We start from the raw sequence: 16059 nt of genomic DNA on the forward strand, positions 1-16059 counted from the left end.
CGTCAGATCGAATACTGTCTGACTGTTAGATCTGTCCATGCAGCAAAAACCATTGATGGTAGCAAAAACAAGCAACGATGTAGCTAATTTCGGCCACATATGCAGCAAAAACATGGTTGTATCAAAAATATCGACGTGGTTGTAGCAAAAAAACGACACTGATGATGCGTGATTGCAAACCAAAATGTGGGTTGTACCAAAACAATCCGGTAAACTCGGATTGCAACTGTGACTAACGTGTATGCAGCTTTTTTAGTGAATGGTTGTAACAAAAATTGATACCGGTTATAGCAAAAAATGATAACGGTTGTAGCAAAAATCAAACACCAGTTGTAGCGAAAAAATCCGACGAACTCGGATTGCAACCAGACGTGAATGCAATCTTTTTATGAACAAATATAACAATTTAAACGCGGATTGTAGCAAATTTGGACTCCGGCCTAATCAACTGTTGGCTGGATGCAAACGGCCGAAAGTTTCCCTTAGCAGTTTCTTTTAGGTGCCCTTAGCAGTTCGCTGCAGGCGTGCGGCGAGCAGAGGTCTCAGGTCACTCGTAGGCCGCCATTGCGCTCCGTACCCGGCCAGGGGCCTAGTGCTGCCATATGGGCTGTACTGAAAGGGTTATGCACAAATCTGTAGTTTGTTCCAAGCCCAGTTCAAACAAAAAGTTCCGTGTGAGCAGGTAGAAGTGAAATCGCGGCCCACGGCGAAGTATCCGCAGACACGCCGCCACCACCCAGCGCGAACTTCTAATCTAAACCCTAACCCAGATATTCATCCGTATATAACTGCCCGTCCATCCACAGAGATCCCATCATCGCCGCCGGAGCGGAGCTCAAGTTCCAGCCTCCTCCACCAAACCACCCAACCTATTACGGTCAGGGCTGAGAGATCTCGCAATTCGTTCGATTTTCTTTCCGACCAGTTCTTTTTCATTCAGGTGATGGCAGTGACGATTTGCAAATATTCAAGCTCAACAGACCAAATCACAGGTTTTCTCTCAGGAGTTGGTCTGTATGCCGATTATCCCGCTGAACTGAGCCATCCGATTCCTGATTTTTCAATCTGCTGTTCATTGTTCTTTCCCCCGGATTCGCGTCTGTCATGTTTGTTATTTTTGTTTTGTATTGGAGGACGTAGTTGCGATGAGGATAACAAGCTCCCTCTTCTGAAAGCATTGACGACATCGCTGGCAGAATCGAACCAATTAAATATTGCCACCACTGAGTAACTGTGTTGTACCCTCCAATTTTTCTTCACTTCTGATCTTCATTTGCTTGTTCTGTACAAGATCTCTTTGGACCGTGAGGATTTACTGATGCATAATCCAACACTTGATCCGAGGCCGGCCTGTGCCGTCCATTGATGTCATCTTTGCATCTGAGTCCATCAGAGATTAGTTTTTTTCTGTTTCATTTTTTTTGCTGATTTGCTCAGTATCAGGGGATGAAACCATGAAACAATCTTAGGACACCTTCTGACACAGTGCCTATTTTCCTGTGAATGAGAAGGCTTTATATTCTGATGATACGCCTTAACTATTTTTCGATTTTTATCTGTCAATCTGCCTTCGGCATTATATCTACAATGCAATTGACGCCTATGATGATTAGCTTTATGTTGGAATTACCGTCTGATATCAAATGACGATATTTTTGCGGCTTTCTGAGGCTTAATACCACCAGCTTCTATACTGTTTGTAGTATGAAATCTCTCTTGTAGTATCAATTTCGTTTCTTAAATTGTCCCGGTGAAGATTCTCAGACCATAGGAAGTGCCGTATGACACTGTAAACAACAGCTGGTTCTCTCCACTGCAAGTGTCCTCCGTTGACCATAGCCTTTGTGGTTTGGTCTATGCAGGAATCTCCATTTGCAGCTGGTTTGAATCATCTGTGTGCGTGATTTTAAGCGGGTCTCTGAGGGATTTAGTTTAATAGCATAAGTCAGCATTATTTGGTCAACTAGGGAGATAATATGGCAATGATGATAAATTTAAGGCTTGTTTCTCAAAACATTCGCAGATGCCGCCTAAGAGCTTTCGCCCTGCCAGGCTTGAGAGCTAATGCTGCTAATTCCTTCCTTGGATGTCTGAGCCTTGTTAATATCCCAATATTTATACTGTTTTTGTTTTATTTTGTTGAATTTCATTGCATATTTCTTTGCATTGCAAATGATGATAAATTTAAGGCTTGTTTCTCAAACATTCGCAGTTGCCGCCTAAGAGCTTTCGCCCTGCCAGGCTTGAGAGCTGATGCTGCTAGATCCTTCCTTGGATGTCTGATGCAATGCAATAGTTTAAACAATCTATCTTTTGTGCACTATGATATTTTCATTTGTATTATCTGTCTTGGTTTGTGTTTGGCTTCCCTTTTGTTGTTATTGTTTGTGCGTGTAGAGATGTAGAAATTAATTTCCTTTGTTTTGTCAATGTTGCTGCAGTTCTTTGTGAACTTACTGCAGGTTAGTAGTGGCTTAACGACCTGAAGTTTTGCTTGGTTCCATTCCTAATTACCAATTAATAGTTTCACAGGGGCTTTGTGAGGATCAGCACGAAAACGAAGGGAGGCTGATTGTGAAGAACTGGTGGCTTGGGACCTTTGGCTCTGCATGTTTTTTTTTTTGGGTAATGCATGTGGGTTAATTTGCTATAAAATGTAACTGAGACCTGAAACTGTTGTTGGCCTGTGCTAGTTTCCTTATTAAAATCCTTGGAAGTTCCCCTTAGATGTTGAATATGTTTTTTTCTTTTGCCCAACCAAGCATGTGTGGGTGATTGTATTGTGAAATCCCAAGTCAGAGAGACTTGTAAGTTCTCTATAATGCAACTAAGTGAAGTACGATAATTAAAGGTTTCAAAAAATAACTAATTCAGATGAAAATTGTAAGTTCTCTATAATGCAACTAAGAAATAACAAATAATTAATTCAGATGAAGATTTAGCCTGAAGGCCACACCCTTTGGTGTTGATAATTATTCTACTAGAGGGATTAATCCCTCTCACTTAATCTCTGTTCGGTTAATACAATGACGGTTCTAAGTATACAGCAGCAGTATACAGCAGCGCATCAGCACCGCACGAGTAATACAAGTGTTTTCAATAGTGGAAGCAATTGGTCACAATTACAAGATGGAACAATCAGCAGATGGTGCTTGTAGGCTCGGCGCCGGAATTGGAAGTGAAGGGTCGTAGAGGCATTGATGGTCCTTTGTTGCTGTTATCCCTTCTTCTCAAACATTGCCGCCGTCGCCGCCATGACATGAGAGAGGTCGAGGGAGGGAAATTGTGCCGTTTCGACAAAGAGCCGAGGTTTGGTTCTATGAAGCTGGACGTGTGGGTTGTTTCCTAGTGATTTCCACGAAGTTTGGGAGGGAACTAATCTCGGCTGGGTCTAACCGAAGGCTGTTATAAGCCAGACTGGGATTCGACCCCAATTGGGATGAAAACCATGGGGATTGGTGGGGTTTCGTCCCGATTCTGGCGGGGGTGGGGATAACCGCAACATAGCCTAAGAGATCCACACTGTAAGCATGAATTGTCCAGAGATCCCTAGGATCCCATTACTAACAAGCAACATGATGATTAGGGGGCAAACGAATATGGCTCCACAGTAGGTGTTTGGCAATTTTTGGAAGGGGAATGAAAGTTTAGATTAGGGTGTTGTATTGAGATTAGACATGGGATAAGTTTTTTTTTCTCCCAATCTCATGTTTAATGCATGATAAGAATTAATAAAAGTTTACTTTGTGGGAATTGATGAGAGACTAGATGTGGGGAAGCTACCGTGAAACAATTTCCTTTCAATTCCCAATCCATGCCATGTTAATAGACTTGAGTAGGAGTTTCAAGTCCCATGACTATCCCCTTATGAATTCTTAATCACCCTGAGCAAATGGTAAATTTAAAGTCTAGTTACTGTTCAATTTATATTCCCTGGTTATAATTAACCCCCCCCCCCCCCCAACCCACCATGAAACAAGATTGGTCGTGGGGTTGGCCCAACCAAATGTGACGCCCCGAACCAAGAGATAGAGAGTACTTGGCTAAGCTATGTGTTTCCGTATTGGCACCATGTCCTTTGAAAGTATAATTACATTAAAAACACTTGATCTAAGTTTTACTTCATTTACTATGACCCTATGCTTTCCTCTACTTCCAGATGCAATGTGGGCTATAGTTTGTTTGGAGTCTGAAGAAATGAGCAGCCGCTGCACATGTAAGTATTCCACCAAAGCGAGAGCTTCTCTACATGCGATCATCTCCAATATGGAGGGGTCCTCGACACCCGCTACCACCAATGCGGAGCTTCCCATATATTGGCCCTGATCATCACTACAGACAGACGTTGCAGAGCCACCTTTGCCTCTTCTTACACGAGCGTTGACATGGATTTTGACACATCCTGCTCGTGGAGCTCTTGGTCTCGCCACATGCGATCTCATTGCATGCGGTATTACTGCAGAACCGGCCATTACTCCCTTCTAGCAATTGCAGTTCAAATATGTAGCTATGAACAAACATGTGGGTAGCTTGTGTAGATTGAAAGATCCCTTTGTGGATAGCTTTGCGCTGTGAGGACCACCATATCAGTGAGAGAGTGACCGAGAGGAGTATACATTGTACATGTGATAATGCCTCCATAAGGGTGTAAAGCCACTGCTTGGCCTTTGGTTCCGTCGTTGTTAGCACCTGCATCGCAACTTCTTCATCCACAAGAGCCCACGTGCACGTGGCCATCGTGCAGTTTATAAGTGAGTGTCTCCATGAGTCAAGCGAATCACAAATTCCACACAGTGAGTTGTGAGTCATATGCCTATGGGACCTCACATATTTTGTTGGTAACGAGTGTTTAGAGAGCCAGCATAAGAACATCCTGACCTTCGCGGGCACCTTTGTTTTCCATAGGGTTTTCCAAGCCCCTTCGTCACATGTGCTCGAAGAACCAGGAGAGTGCTCAAGCCAAACTTTGTCTTGATTCCTCGTGGCTACCAGCATACGATAAGTAGGTTGGACCATGAAGTTTCCATTTCTTTCAAAGTTCCAACACCAAAAGTCTAGGAGATTCATCGTGTTGAGCGGTATGGATAGTATGGTATGAACATCCATTGGCATAAATACTTGCTCAACTTCCTGGCAATCCCAAGATGTTGTATGGTCAATGAGTTCAGAAACTCTAGTCGGTGGGTCTGTCACCCGAGGGCCATAAGGTTTCAACATTTCATCTCTCCACATCTATGTATCCTCCCAAATGTTGGTCGTCTCCCCATTGCCTATTCTCTTTATTAGTTCCTATTTTAGCGTATCCCTTCCCTCCACATTCGCTCGCCAGATTTGACTTGAGTGATTCCCTAGCGATGCATGCAAGATGTCTGTGTTGGGGAAGTAAATGCTCTTCAACACGCGTGCAATCACAGAGACTGGGTTCTGCAGCAATCGCCATGCGTGTCTAGCAAGCATTGCTAAGTTGAAGATCTCGAAATCCTTAAAGCCAAGGCCACCCATTCCCTTAGGTTGTTTCATATTATTCCAGATATCGAGTGAGGATTGCGCTTGCCCTCCTTGTCTCCTCTTCAGAACTTCCCGATCAACATATTTAGGTGTTCGCATAAACCCCTTGGCAGCTTGAAACAAGACATGGAGAACACATGGACCTCTTGGGCAACATATTTGACCAACACCTCTTTCCATGTGAAAGACATGGTGGTTTATAACCATCCCTGAACCTTGTTCCATAGGCGATCCTTTAGGTACTCAAAGGCCCCATTTTTTGAGTTCCAATATGTGATGGCATTCCCAATTACTTTTCATTAATAGTTTCATTTGGCACATTGAGTAACACTTGATCTCTGCCCTAGTACAACGTGGATCACCTTTGCTAAAGAATATAGAAGATTTTGACATGTTTATGCATTGCTCAAAATCTTGGCAATACCTGTCGAGAACATTGCTCACCTCATTAGCTCCCACACCGTTTTCCTTGAAGAATAGCACGCTCTCATATGCAAATAGTAGATGGTTAACTCGTAGCACCGACGGAGCCACTTGAATACCATGAAAATTGGATGACTCTTCGTGTGATTTTAAAAGGCACAAAAGGACCTCTACTGCTAGTAAGAACAAGTACGGTGTAATTGGGTCACCTTGTTAGATTCCTCGTGAAGGCTCAAATTCCTCTGATTTCTTTCCATTGATCATAACTGAGAATTTGACTGTAGTAACTAGACTCATTACAATTTGAACCCACCTCTCAAAGAAGCCTAGCTTGAGCATTATTGCTTCAAGATAGTGCCATTCCACCTTATCATAGGCCTTCATCATGTCAAGCTTCAAGGCACAATCCTCGTGTTTTTTTGCTTTATTTCTTTTCATGAAGTGGATGCATTCATAGGCTGTGATGATGTTATGTGTATTTATCCTCCCTCGCACAAACGCTGGCTGCTCCTCAGAAATTATATCAGGTAGAACTATCTTCAGGCCGTTGGATATAACTTTCGAAAGCAATCTTATAAAGCACATTACAGAAACTTATAGGACAAAATTGTGACAGGAGGTTGGCATTTTTTACCTTTGAGATCACAACGAGAATCATTTCATTAATGCACACCATTGACTCAGTACCCTCCACTATTTTGAGAACCACATTAGTAATGGCGTCACTGCATGTGCCCTAATGACATTGGAAGAAGTGTACATGATATCCATCTAGGCTAGGCGCCTTTATTGGGAACATTTGAAATAGTGCACTTTTAACCTCCTCTCCATTGTATGGAGCATTCATATTCTACATGACCTTCTTCGGGACTGTAGCGAGAACTTGTTCCATGTTGGTAGTTCCTTCTGAAGTGTAAAGATCCTTATAAAAGGATGTTGTCATCTCCTTTATCTCTTTCTCATCCTCAGTAACCTGGCCGTCCGGTTTTTGCAACATTTTATTTGGTTTTTCCTCCTTCGACGGCTCGCCCTGAGGTGGAAAATTAAGTGTTTTATCCCCATGCACTAGCCAATCAGCTCTGGCCTGCTCCCTGCAAAGAATCTCCTCCCGATGGTATGAGTCAACTTTTTTTTTTATAGAAAAGGAGTGTTACCTACGGCCTCTGCATCAGCACGATGCATACGACCCTTTTATTAAAATAAATAAACGGATGTCGGTTCATAGTTTCCAACAAAGCTGTAAAGAATAAATAGTAGATCAAAAAGTGCCACAACCGGCAAAACAGGCATAGATGCCTAACCATCTATCCTATTACTGGACCACCATCCAAACCGGTTGAAGATATCCCGTGCTACCATCTCCCATCGGGTAGACCCAGTAACCAAAGGCTCCCTGGTTTCCGCAGGAGTGAGTAACGACCATGTACGGATCAATGCCGCAGCTCTGTGAAGTACCTGCAAAAAATGTATATTCATATGTGTGTCAAAAACCACACCATTCCTACAGTTCCATATAGCCCAAAGAAGTGCACAAACTCCAATTCGAATGTGTCTAGCAATAATCATATCAACTCCATCTAGCCACGCTCCAAATAATGTGTCAATGCTATCCGGGGGTACAATGTTAAAGGCTATACGCACTATGTGCCAAAGTACTCTCCCAAGTGGACATTGGAGAAAGAGGTGTGTAATGTTCTCTTTGTTATCACGAAAGCTACATCGAGTACTACCCCCCCAATTACGTTTAGCCAAATTATCCTTAGTTAGAATCACCTTCTTGTGCACAAACCACATGAATACCTTGATCCTTGAGGGTACCTTAACTCTACAAAGATTAATTGGGATAATAGTCGTATCAATAAGATTCAGATACATCGATTTTACCGTAAATATTGCATTATTTGTAAGCTTCCAATGCACCCTATCAGGTTCATGTGATAACTGGATATCCATGAGCCTCCTAACAAGGTGTAGCCAATTCGCCCAACGATTGCAATCAATGACCGTCTGAATTGGATATTTAGAGGATTTGACTGAAGTACTGTGGCAACGTACGCCTCCTTGCGTTGCACAATATTATAAAGAGTTGGATATTGAACAACCAAGGCATCTCCCCCAACGATGCATCCTCCTAGAATCTCGTACCCTCGCCGTTTCCAATAATGAATTTGGTTCTATGGAAGAAGGTTGAACTCACTCTCATCAATCCCTTCCAGAATGGTGAATCACTGGGTCTCACTCTTACCTGGGATAAGATTTTAGAATGTAGGTACTTATTACGCAAGATTTGTACCCACATGCCTTCTGTCTGTACCAAAAGTCTAAATAACCACTTACTTAACATGCATCTATTTCTTTACCTCTAGATTCTCAATTCCGAGGCCTCCTTGGTCTTTGGGCCTACAAATAATATCCCATTTAGTTAGTCTATATTTCTTCCTTCTTCATCACTCTGCCAAAAAAATCTAGATCGATAGAAATCCAACCTTTTACGTACCCCCAACGGGTACCTCAAAGAAGGATAGAAGGAACATCGGCATACTCGTAAGCACCGAGTTTATTAGAATTAATCTCCCCCATATGAGAGGAGTGATACGTCTCCAACCTATCTATAATTTTTGATGGTTCCATGCTATTATCTTGTCAAACTTTGGATGTTTTGTATGCCTTTTGTATCTTTTTTGGTGCTAACTTATTAACTCAGTGCCAAGTGCCAGTTCCTGTTTTTTCCGTGTTTTTGACCCTTTTCAGAGGAGAATATTAAACGGAGTCCAAACGGAATAAAACTTCCGAAAAAGATTTTTTCCGGAACAGAAGATACGCACGGGACGTGAGAACCAAGGCAGAAGCCACCAGTGGAGGCCACAAGCCCCCTAGGCGCGGCCAGGGGGGCGCCTAGCAGGCTTGTGGCCCCCCTGTGGCTCGTCTGCCCTACCTCTTCCGCCTATAAATTCGCGAAAAATCGAAAACTATGGGAGAGATCCACGAAAATACTTTTCTGCCGCCACAAGCTTTTGTCTCTGCAAGATCCCATCTCGGGCACGTTCTCGTGCCCTGCCGGAGGGGGGATTCGGATACGGAGGGCTTCTTCGTCAACACAATTGTCTCTCCGATGATGCGTGAGTAGTTCGCCATAGACCTTCGGGTCCATAGCTAGTAGCTAGATGGCTTCTTCTCTCTCTTGGATCTTCAATACAAAGTTCTCCATGATCTTCATGGAGATCTATCCGATGTAATCTTCTTTGCGGTGTGTTTGTCGAGATCTGATGAATTGTGGATTTATGATCATATTATTGATACGTCTCCGTCGTATATACTTTTCTGAACTCTTTTGCCCTTGTTTGGGACTCTAACTTGCATGATTTGAATGGAACTAACCCGGATTGACGCTGTTTTCAGCAGAATTGCCATGGTGTTGTTTTTGTGCAGAAATAAAAGTTCTCGGAACGTCCTGAAAATTTACGGATACTTTTTCTGGAATAAAAGAAAAATACTTGCGCAAAGATCCACCGGAGGGGGCGTGCCAGTGGGCCACAAGCCCAGAGGCCGCGACCACCCCCTAGGTCGCGCCATGCAGGCTTATGGGGCCCACGTGGCACCACCGCCCCAAATCTCAGCTCTATATCTTCCGTTTCGCTTGGAAAAAAAATTAGAGAGAAGGTTTCATCGCGTTTTACGATACGGAGGCGTTGCCACATCCTGTTCTTCATCTGGAGGGCAGATCTGGAGTCCGTTTCGGGCTCCGGAGATGGGAAATCGTCGCCATCGTCATCATCAACCTTTCTCCATCGACAATTCCATGATGCTCTTCATCGTTCGTGAGTAATCTCATCGTAGGCTTGCTGGACGGTGATGAGTTGGATGAGATCTATCATGTAATCGAGTTAGTTCTTGACGGGGATTGATCCCTAGTATCCACTATGTTCTAGATTGATGTTGCTACTACTTGGCTATGCTTAATGCTTGTCACTAGGGCCCGAGTGCCATGATTTCAGATCTGAACCTATTATGTTGTCGCCAATATATGTGCGTTTTAGATCCTATCTTGCAAGTTGTAGTCACCTACTATGTGTTATGACCCGGCAACCCCGGAGTCACAATAGCTGGAACCACTCCCCGAGATGACAATAGTATGAGGAGTTCATGTATTCACCAAGTGTTAATGCGTTGGTCCGGTTCTTTATTAAAAGGAGAACCTTAATATCCCGTAGTTTCCATTAGGACCCCGCTGCCATGGGAGGGATGGACAATAGATGTCATGCAAGTTCTTTTCCCTAAGCACGTATGACTACATACGGAATACATGCCTACATTAGATTGACGAATGGGAGCAAGTTACACATCTCTCCGTGTTATAGCTGTTAGATGATGAATCACATCCGTTATACTCATCCATCACCGATCCACTGCCTACGAGTCTTTTACTACTGGTTCTCGCTACGTTACTTTGCCTAGGCTTGTCCCCATCTACAAAAGGGATTGGGCCACTTTGCTGCTGCTATCACTACTGCTGTTACTTGTTACTTTGTTGCTGCTGCTACTGCTGTTCCTTGCTACTCCGCTGTTACTTGTGGCAAGACATTTCTGGAGCCGTAGCCGTGGAAGCATTCTTCTCAAGAATAATCCCCCGTCAACGTGCTTTTTACTAGCGCCATTGATACAACAATTAGGAATAGTCTGTCGTGTCAACACATCGTTTCTGGCACCGTTGCTATCATACTACCTTGCTATTGATACTTTGCTTGCAGACACTAATCTTTCAGGTGTGGTTGAATCTGACACATTCAGCTGCTAATACTTGAGAATATTCTTTCGCTTCCCGTCTTGGCGAATCAATAACTTTGGGTCGAATACTCTACCCTCGAAAACTGATGCGATCCCATACGCTTGTGGGACATCAAAGGCTTTTTCTGGCACCGTTGCCGGGGAGGCACAACTATATTCTCTGAGTCACTTGGGATTTACGTCTCCTGATCACTATGATTAATCCGAAAGATTCAAGAACTAAAATCCTACCTTCCACTACGAGGAGAGGTAAGGAAGTGCCATCTAGCTCTGCACTTGATTCACCTTCAGTTTTGAGTAAGTTTGCGACTTCGCCTCCTGCTAGAAATCTTGATATGTCGCGTGTGCTTGATGATGCTACTTGTGCTGCCCATGATGCTTATGATGCCATGCTAGATACTATGCCCGATGATGCTATGCTTGATACTATGCCTGATGATGCTATGCTTGATACTATGCCTGATGATGCTATGCTTGATACTGCTTTGCCACTTGGTGCATTCCTTGATGCACAAATTGCTAGAGTTGCTGCTAGATGTGATGATGCTTCTGAAACTGCTCATACTATTGAAGTAGAACATGCTACTATGCCTGAATTGCCTGTTATGCCTGATACGCGCTATGTTATGGAGGGAGAGATAGGTGAGGATTTTCTTGCGTGCAAGGATAGCTATGATGTTGAGAAACTTCTGCGCAAGTGGAAAGAAAAATCTTTGAACGCTAGGATGAAATACGACCCGAAGTTTGCTACTTCGCCTATCTTTGTGACCGATAAGGATTATGAATTCTCTGTCGACCCTGAGTTAATCACTCTTGTCGAATCTGATCCCTTTCACGGTTATGAGTCTGAAACGGTTGTAGCCCATCTTACCAAACTGCACGATATAGCCACCCTATTCACTAGTGAGGAAAAGATCCGCCACTACTATATGCTCAAGCTGTTTCCTTTCTCGTTAAAGGATGATGCTAAGACCTGGTTCACTTCTCTTGCTCCTGGTTGTGTGCGTAGCCCCTAGGATATGGTCTACTACTTCTCTGAAAAATATTTCCCTGCCCATAAGAAGCAAGCTGCCTTGCAGGGAATATACAACTTTGCTCAAGGTGAGGAAGAGAGTCTCCCACAAGCTTGGGGGAGGCTTATCCAGCTACTGAATGCTTTGACTGATCACCCTCTTGAGAAGAATGAGATACTTGATATCTTCTATAATGGACTTACCGATGCTTCCAAAGACCATCTAGATAGTTGTGCTGGTAGTGTTTTTAGGGAACGCACCGTAGAACAAGCTGAGATTCTACTGAATAACATCCTATGCAATGAGAATGCTTGGACTATTCCCGAACCACCTCCTAAGCCAACTCTGAAGAAAAGATGTATTCTATTCCTCAGTCCTGAAGATATGCAAGAAGCCAAGAAATCTATGCGAGAGAAATGCATTAAATCTGAAGATGTCAAAAATCTACCACCTATCGAAGAGATCCATGGTCTCGATAACCCGATACAAGTAGTAGAAGTAAATTCTCTGCGTAGGTTTGATGAGAGTGACATTCCTTTTGATAAACCTACTAGCTTATGCCTGGATGAATTTGATAACTTTGTTGCCAAACAACAGAGTTTCAATGATTATGTTAGCAGACAATTGGAAAAGAATGCTCGTATGCTTAGTCATTTAAGTGCTTGTGTGGACAGAAACATCAACGATTTTAAGCTTATGAGTAAACATGCCTCTATGGTTACTACTCAGGTAGAACAAGTACTTAAAGCTCAGAATGACTTGCTCAATGAGTTGAATGACAATTCCGTCAGGGTCGTCACTAGAGGCGGTAGAATGACCCAGGAACCTATGTATCCTGAGGGTCATCCGAAGAGTATTGAACAAGATTCTCAAGGTGTTAGCACTGATGCACCTAGTCATCCTAGAAAGAAGAAGAAAGATGATAGGAACCTGCACGCTAGCAACCCTGTTGCTGCTACACCTGAGAGTCCAAACGATGCCTCTATCTCTAATGCTGAAACACAATCTGATGATGAACATGAGCCTAATGATAATATCAATAGTGATGTTCATGAAGATGCTTAGCCTAGCAATGAAAAGGATGTGGAGATTGAACCTAGTGTTGATCTTGATAACCCACAGCCTAAGAATAGAAGATACGATAAGAATGACTTCGCTGCTAGGAAGCATGGTAAAGAAAGGGAACCATGGGTTCAGAAACCCATGCCCTTTCCTCCCAAACCATCCAAGAAAAAGGATGATGAGGATTTTGAGCGATTCGTTGAGATGATCAGACCTGTCTTTCTGCAAATGCGTTTGACGGATATGCTCAAGATGTCTCCGTATGCTAAGTACATGAAAGCTATTGTGACTAATAAGAGGAGGATACCTGATCTTGAGATCTCCGCCATGCTTGCCAATTACACTTTCAAGGGTGGAACTCCTAAGAAACTAGATGATCCGAGTATGCCCACTATACCTTGCTCCATTAAAGGCAACTACGTTAGAACTGCGTTATGCGATCTTGGAGCCGGTGTTAGTGTTATGACTCTCTCTCTCTATCGTAGGCTTGAACTGGATAAGTTGACACCCACTAAAATCTCTCTACAAATGGCCGACAAATCAACTGCTTTCCCTATCGGCATTTGCGAGGATGTGCCTGTTGTGGTTGCTAACACCACTATCTTAACAGACTTTGTTATCTTGGATATTCCTGAGGACGATGCCATGGCTGTCATCCTAGGAAGACCCTTTTTAAACACTGCAGGGGCTGTTATAGATTGCAACAAAGGCAATGTCACTTTCCATGTCAACGGTAATGAGCATACGGTGCACTTTTCGAAGAAACAATATCGAGTACATTGCATCAGTGCTATCGGAAAAACTTCATCGATTCTTATTGGGAGCTTTGAATGCCCTATTCCTCGCGTCAAGATGAAGTATGATTTGCTTGTTGGGGAGATACACATCCCCATTGAGGTGACTTAGTGACTATTCGAAAATTCTCCATTCTCTTTTGCGATTCGAGAAAGTTTTGTCGAGGGGATTTGATCAAGCCGATTGATGGATTTCTTTCGATGACCATGAGATGGATGAATCGAGGAGTCACAAACCTCTGTTCCAAGCTTTCACTTTAGGTTGCTTAGAAGAAAAATGATAGATTTAGTTTAGTTTTCCCTGTTTTCTGTCTTAGCGTCCGGTGGAAAAGTACCCCGAAAATAAAAGTTCTCCGAACGCTGTGAAAATCAAGTATGATTTTTTCTGGATTTTTTGAAAAATACTGAGACAAAGAGCTTGTTTGGGGGCCACACTAGTGGGCCACAAGCACTAGGGGCGTGGGCACCCCCTGGTCGCGCCACCCAGGCTTGTGGGGCCCACAGGCACCCCCTCCACTCATTCTTGCTCTCATCCGCTTCTCCTACCTCGAGAAAAAATCGTTTTGCAGCTCAAACCCGTGTTCTTGCTCCTCTTGCTGGGATTTTCGATCTCTTTGCTCAAATCATCGTTCTCTGAATTGTTTTGGGGGAATTACTTCTTGGTAAGTGACTCCTCCATTGGTCCAATTAGTTTTTCCTCTAGCGCCTTATACTCCGCGTATTTTTGCTGCCTTGGTGACCATGTTCTTGAGCTTTGCATGCTGATTTTAGCTGGTCCCAAGTAGTTTTGATGCGTAATATGGCCTCTAGGCACTCGTTGGATTAGTTGCTACAAGTTTAGTTGAACCTTGTTCACCTTTCCTTTGGGTCACTGAAAATTTCAGAAAAGGAAGATGTTCAGGAGAAACTTTCATGGTGATTCCTCAAGCAAGAGAGGTCCCCGTCTTGCGATTCGGGAGCCTGATCCTTACCAACTTAGGGACGCGCAGGTACAACCTTGTGAATGGCCTTCTTATGAATTTATGATTGAGGCAGGTTCCAAAGATGAGTTTGATGCATTTGTTCGCAACGTCGGACTCGAAGAATTCATCTCCAATAAATGTGAACAGTATGTTGCTCTCACTGCCTCTTTTGTTCGTAGATTCAAATTCTCAGCTGGCCGTGAGCTGTCGGTACTGTTTGATCTCTATGATAAATCGTATACCATGGATTTAGAGGATTTTAGTAGAATTTGCAAAATACCTATTTGGGGTAACCTCAGTGATCCTCCTAAATCTTCGGTTAGAGATTTTTGCGCGGGTATTATGGTTGGAGAAACTAGAGACATTACGCAAGCTACCATGGGGAGTATTCGTTTTCCTGCCTTGCATTATTTTGCCCTCTTCATAAGTAGATGCATTAATGGCAAGATTGAGTATTGTCACCTCTGTGCACCCGACCTTAGTATCCTTAAGAGCGCAGTGACGGGTGACAAAAGCTTCAACATGGGAGCTATTATAGCAAGGAGGCTGAATAAGAATGCTATTGAAGGGGATTTCTTTGGTGGGATCTATGCCACTCACATAGAAAATTTTCTTGGAGTACCCATCCGCGAAGGAGATCCCCCACTCCATACAGCTTCCCTTGACCGCGTCGCTTTGACACGCTACCAGTTCCTTGAGAGGGATGATGAATCCCTCCTATACCGATTGATATTTAACCGATAGCGTGTTTTCCATATTACCCTTCCTGCTCCTGCTCTCTTTGACTTTCAGGTAAAATAGAGATATTACATAACTAGAGGAGAGGCAGAGGAGTATGAGAGGGAGGCGACGACTGCTCGTCTCCGTGAGGCAGCTATTCAGGCAGTGGCTGCAGCGCTCCCGTATAACCCCGATTATGATTTTGGGTTTCGCCAGGACCATCCTTGGGAGTAGACCAAGTTAGGCCAAAATCCTAAGCTTGGGGGAGTACGTGTTCTCACCGACTTTACATTCTTGCTTATGCTTTCACTTTGTTAGCCGGTGTTCACACTTTGCCACTTTATCATCCATGCTAGTTTATTTTATTTTTCTCGTTTTATTTTTGTGTGTCTGTCTAGTTTGAGAAAACCCAATAAGATTTTCTTTTCCTTCTTTTGCTTGTTGGGAGCTTTCCCGTGTAGATAGTTTTCTTTTTCTTTGGGTCAAGGTAGAAGATATTGGTTACAATGTTTAGTGGCTCTTGCATGCATACCTGTTTAGCTTTCAAAGAGCCATATTACTTTGTCTTCTCCTTTGTGTTTGCCTGCAGATTCCAGCTTTAGTCCAATGCACGAGCACACTTATTATTGTTCACATCGTTCGGTCGTGCAAGTGAAAGGAAATAATGACGATATATGATGAAGTGACTGAGCCTGGAAAAGCTAGTATGAACTCGATCTATTTTGTTTTTGTAAATACGACTAGCTCATCATGCCTGATTCAGCTTTGTTGTGAGAGAAAGATGTTTGCAAT

At 43.3% G+C, this 16059-nt stretch overlaps 8 non-coding genes across 8 annotated transcripts; all 8 read left to right on the forward strand.

The window, feature by feature from the left end:
- The first annotated feature begins 942 nt into the window (after positions 1 to 942).
- Positions 943 to 1046, forward strand: LOC123406657. Its single transcript, XR_006612317.1, has one exon. It is a non-coding gene; the product is annotated as a small nucleolar RNA Z107/R87 (small nucleolar RNA).
- Positions 1047 to 1135: 89 nt separating this feature from the next.
- Positions 1136 to 1231, forward strand: LOC123406482. The gene has a single exon (XR_006612179.1). It is a non-coding gene; the product is annotated as a small nucleolar RNA R30/Z108 (small nucleolar RNA).
- Positions 1232 to 1298: 67 nt separating this feature from the next.
- LOC123406672 lies at positions 1299 to 1390 on the forward strand. Its single transcript, XR_006612331.1, has one exon. It is a non-coding gene; the product is annotated as a small nucleolar RNA snoR31 (small nucleolar RNA).
- A 45-nt stretch (positions 1391 to 1435) lies between these two features.
- LOC123406645 lies at positions 1436 to 1532 on the forward strand. Its single transcript, XR_006612306.1, has one exon. It is a non-coding gene; the product is annotated as a small nucleolar RNA snoR31/Z110/Z27 (small nucleolar RNA).
- A 64-nt stretch (positions 1533 to 1596) lies between these two features.
- Positions 1597 to 1677, forward strand: LOC123406665. The gene has a single exon (XR_006612325.1). It is a non-coding gene; the product is annotated as a small nucleolar RNA snoR77Y (small nucleolar RNA).
- A 67-nt stretch (positions 1678 to 1744) lies between these two features.
- LOC123406633 lies at positions 1745 to 1927 on the forward strand. The gene has a single exon (XR_006612295.1). It is a non-coding gene; the product is annotated as a small nucleolar RNA Z112 (small nucleolar RNA).
- A 50-nt stretch (positions 1928 to 1977) lies between these two features.
- Positions 1978 to 2098, forward strand: LOC123406472. The gene has a single exon (XR_006612170.1). It is a non-coding gene; the product is annotated as a small nucleolar RNA SNORD14 (small nucleolar RNA).
- Positions 2099 to 2167: 69 nt separating this feature from the next.
- Positions 2168 to 2287, forward strand: LOC123406468. The gene has a single exon (XR_006612167.1). It is a non-coding gene; the product is annotated as a small nucleolar RNA SNORD14 (small nucleolar RNA).
- The last annotated feature ends 13772 nt before the right edge of the window (positions 2288 to 16059 follow it).

The sequence above is a fragment of the Hordeum vulgare genome, chromosome 6H (genome assembly GCF_904849725.1).
Source record: "Hordeum vulgare subsp. vulgare chromosome 6H, MorexV3_pseudomolecules_assembly, whole genome shotgun sequence".
NCBI classification, from domain to species: Eukaryota; Viridiplantae; Streptophyta; class Magnoliopsida; order Poales; family Poaceae; genus Hordeum; species Hordeum vulgare.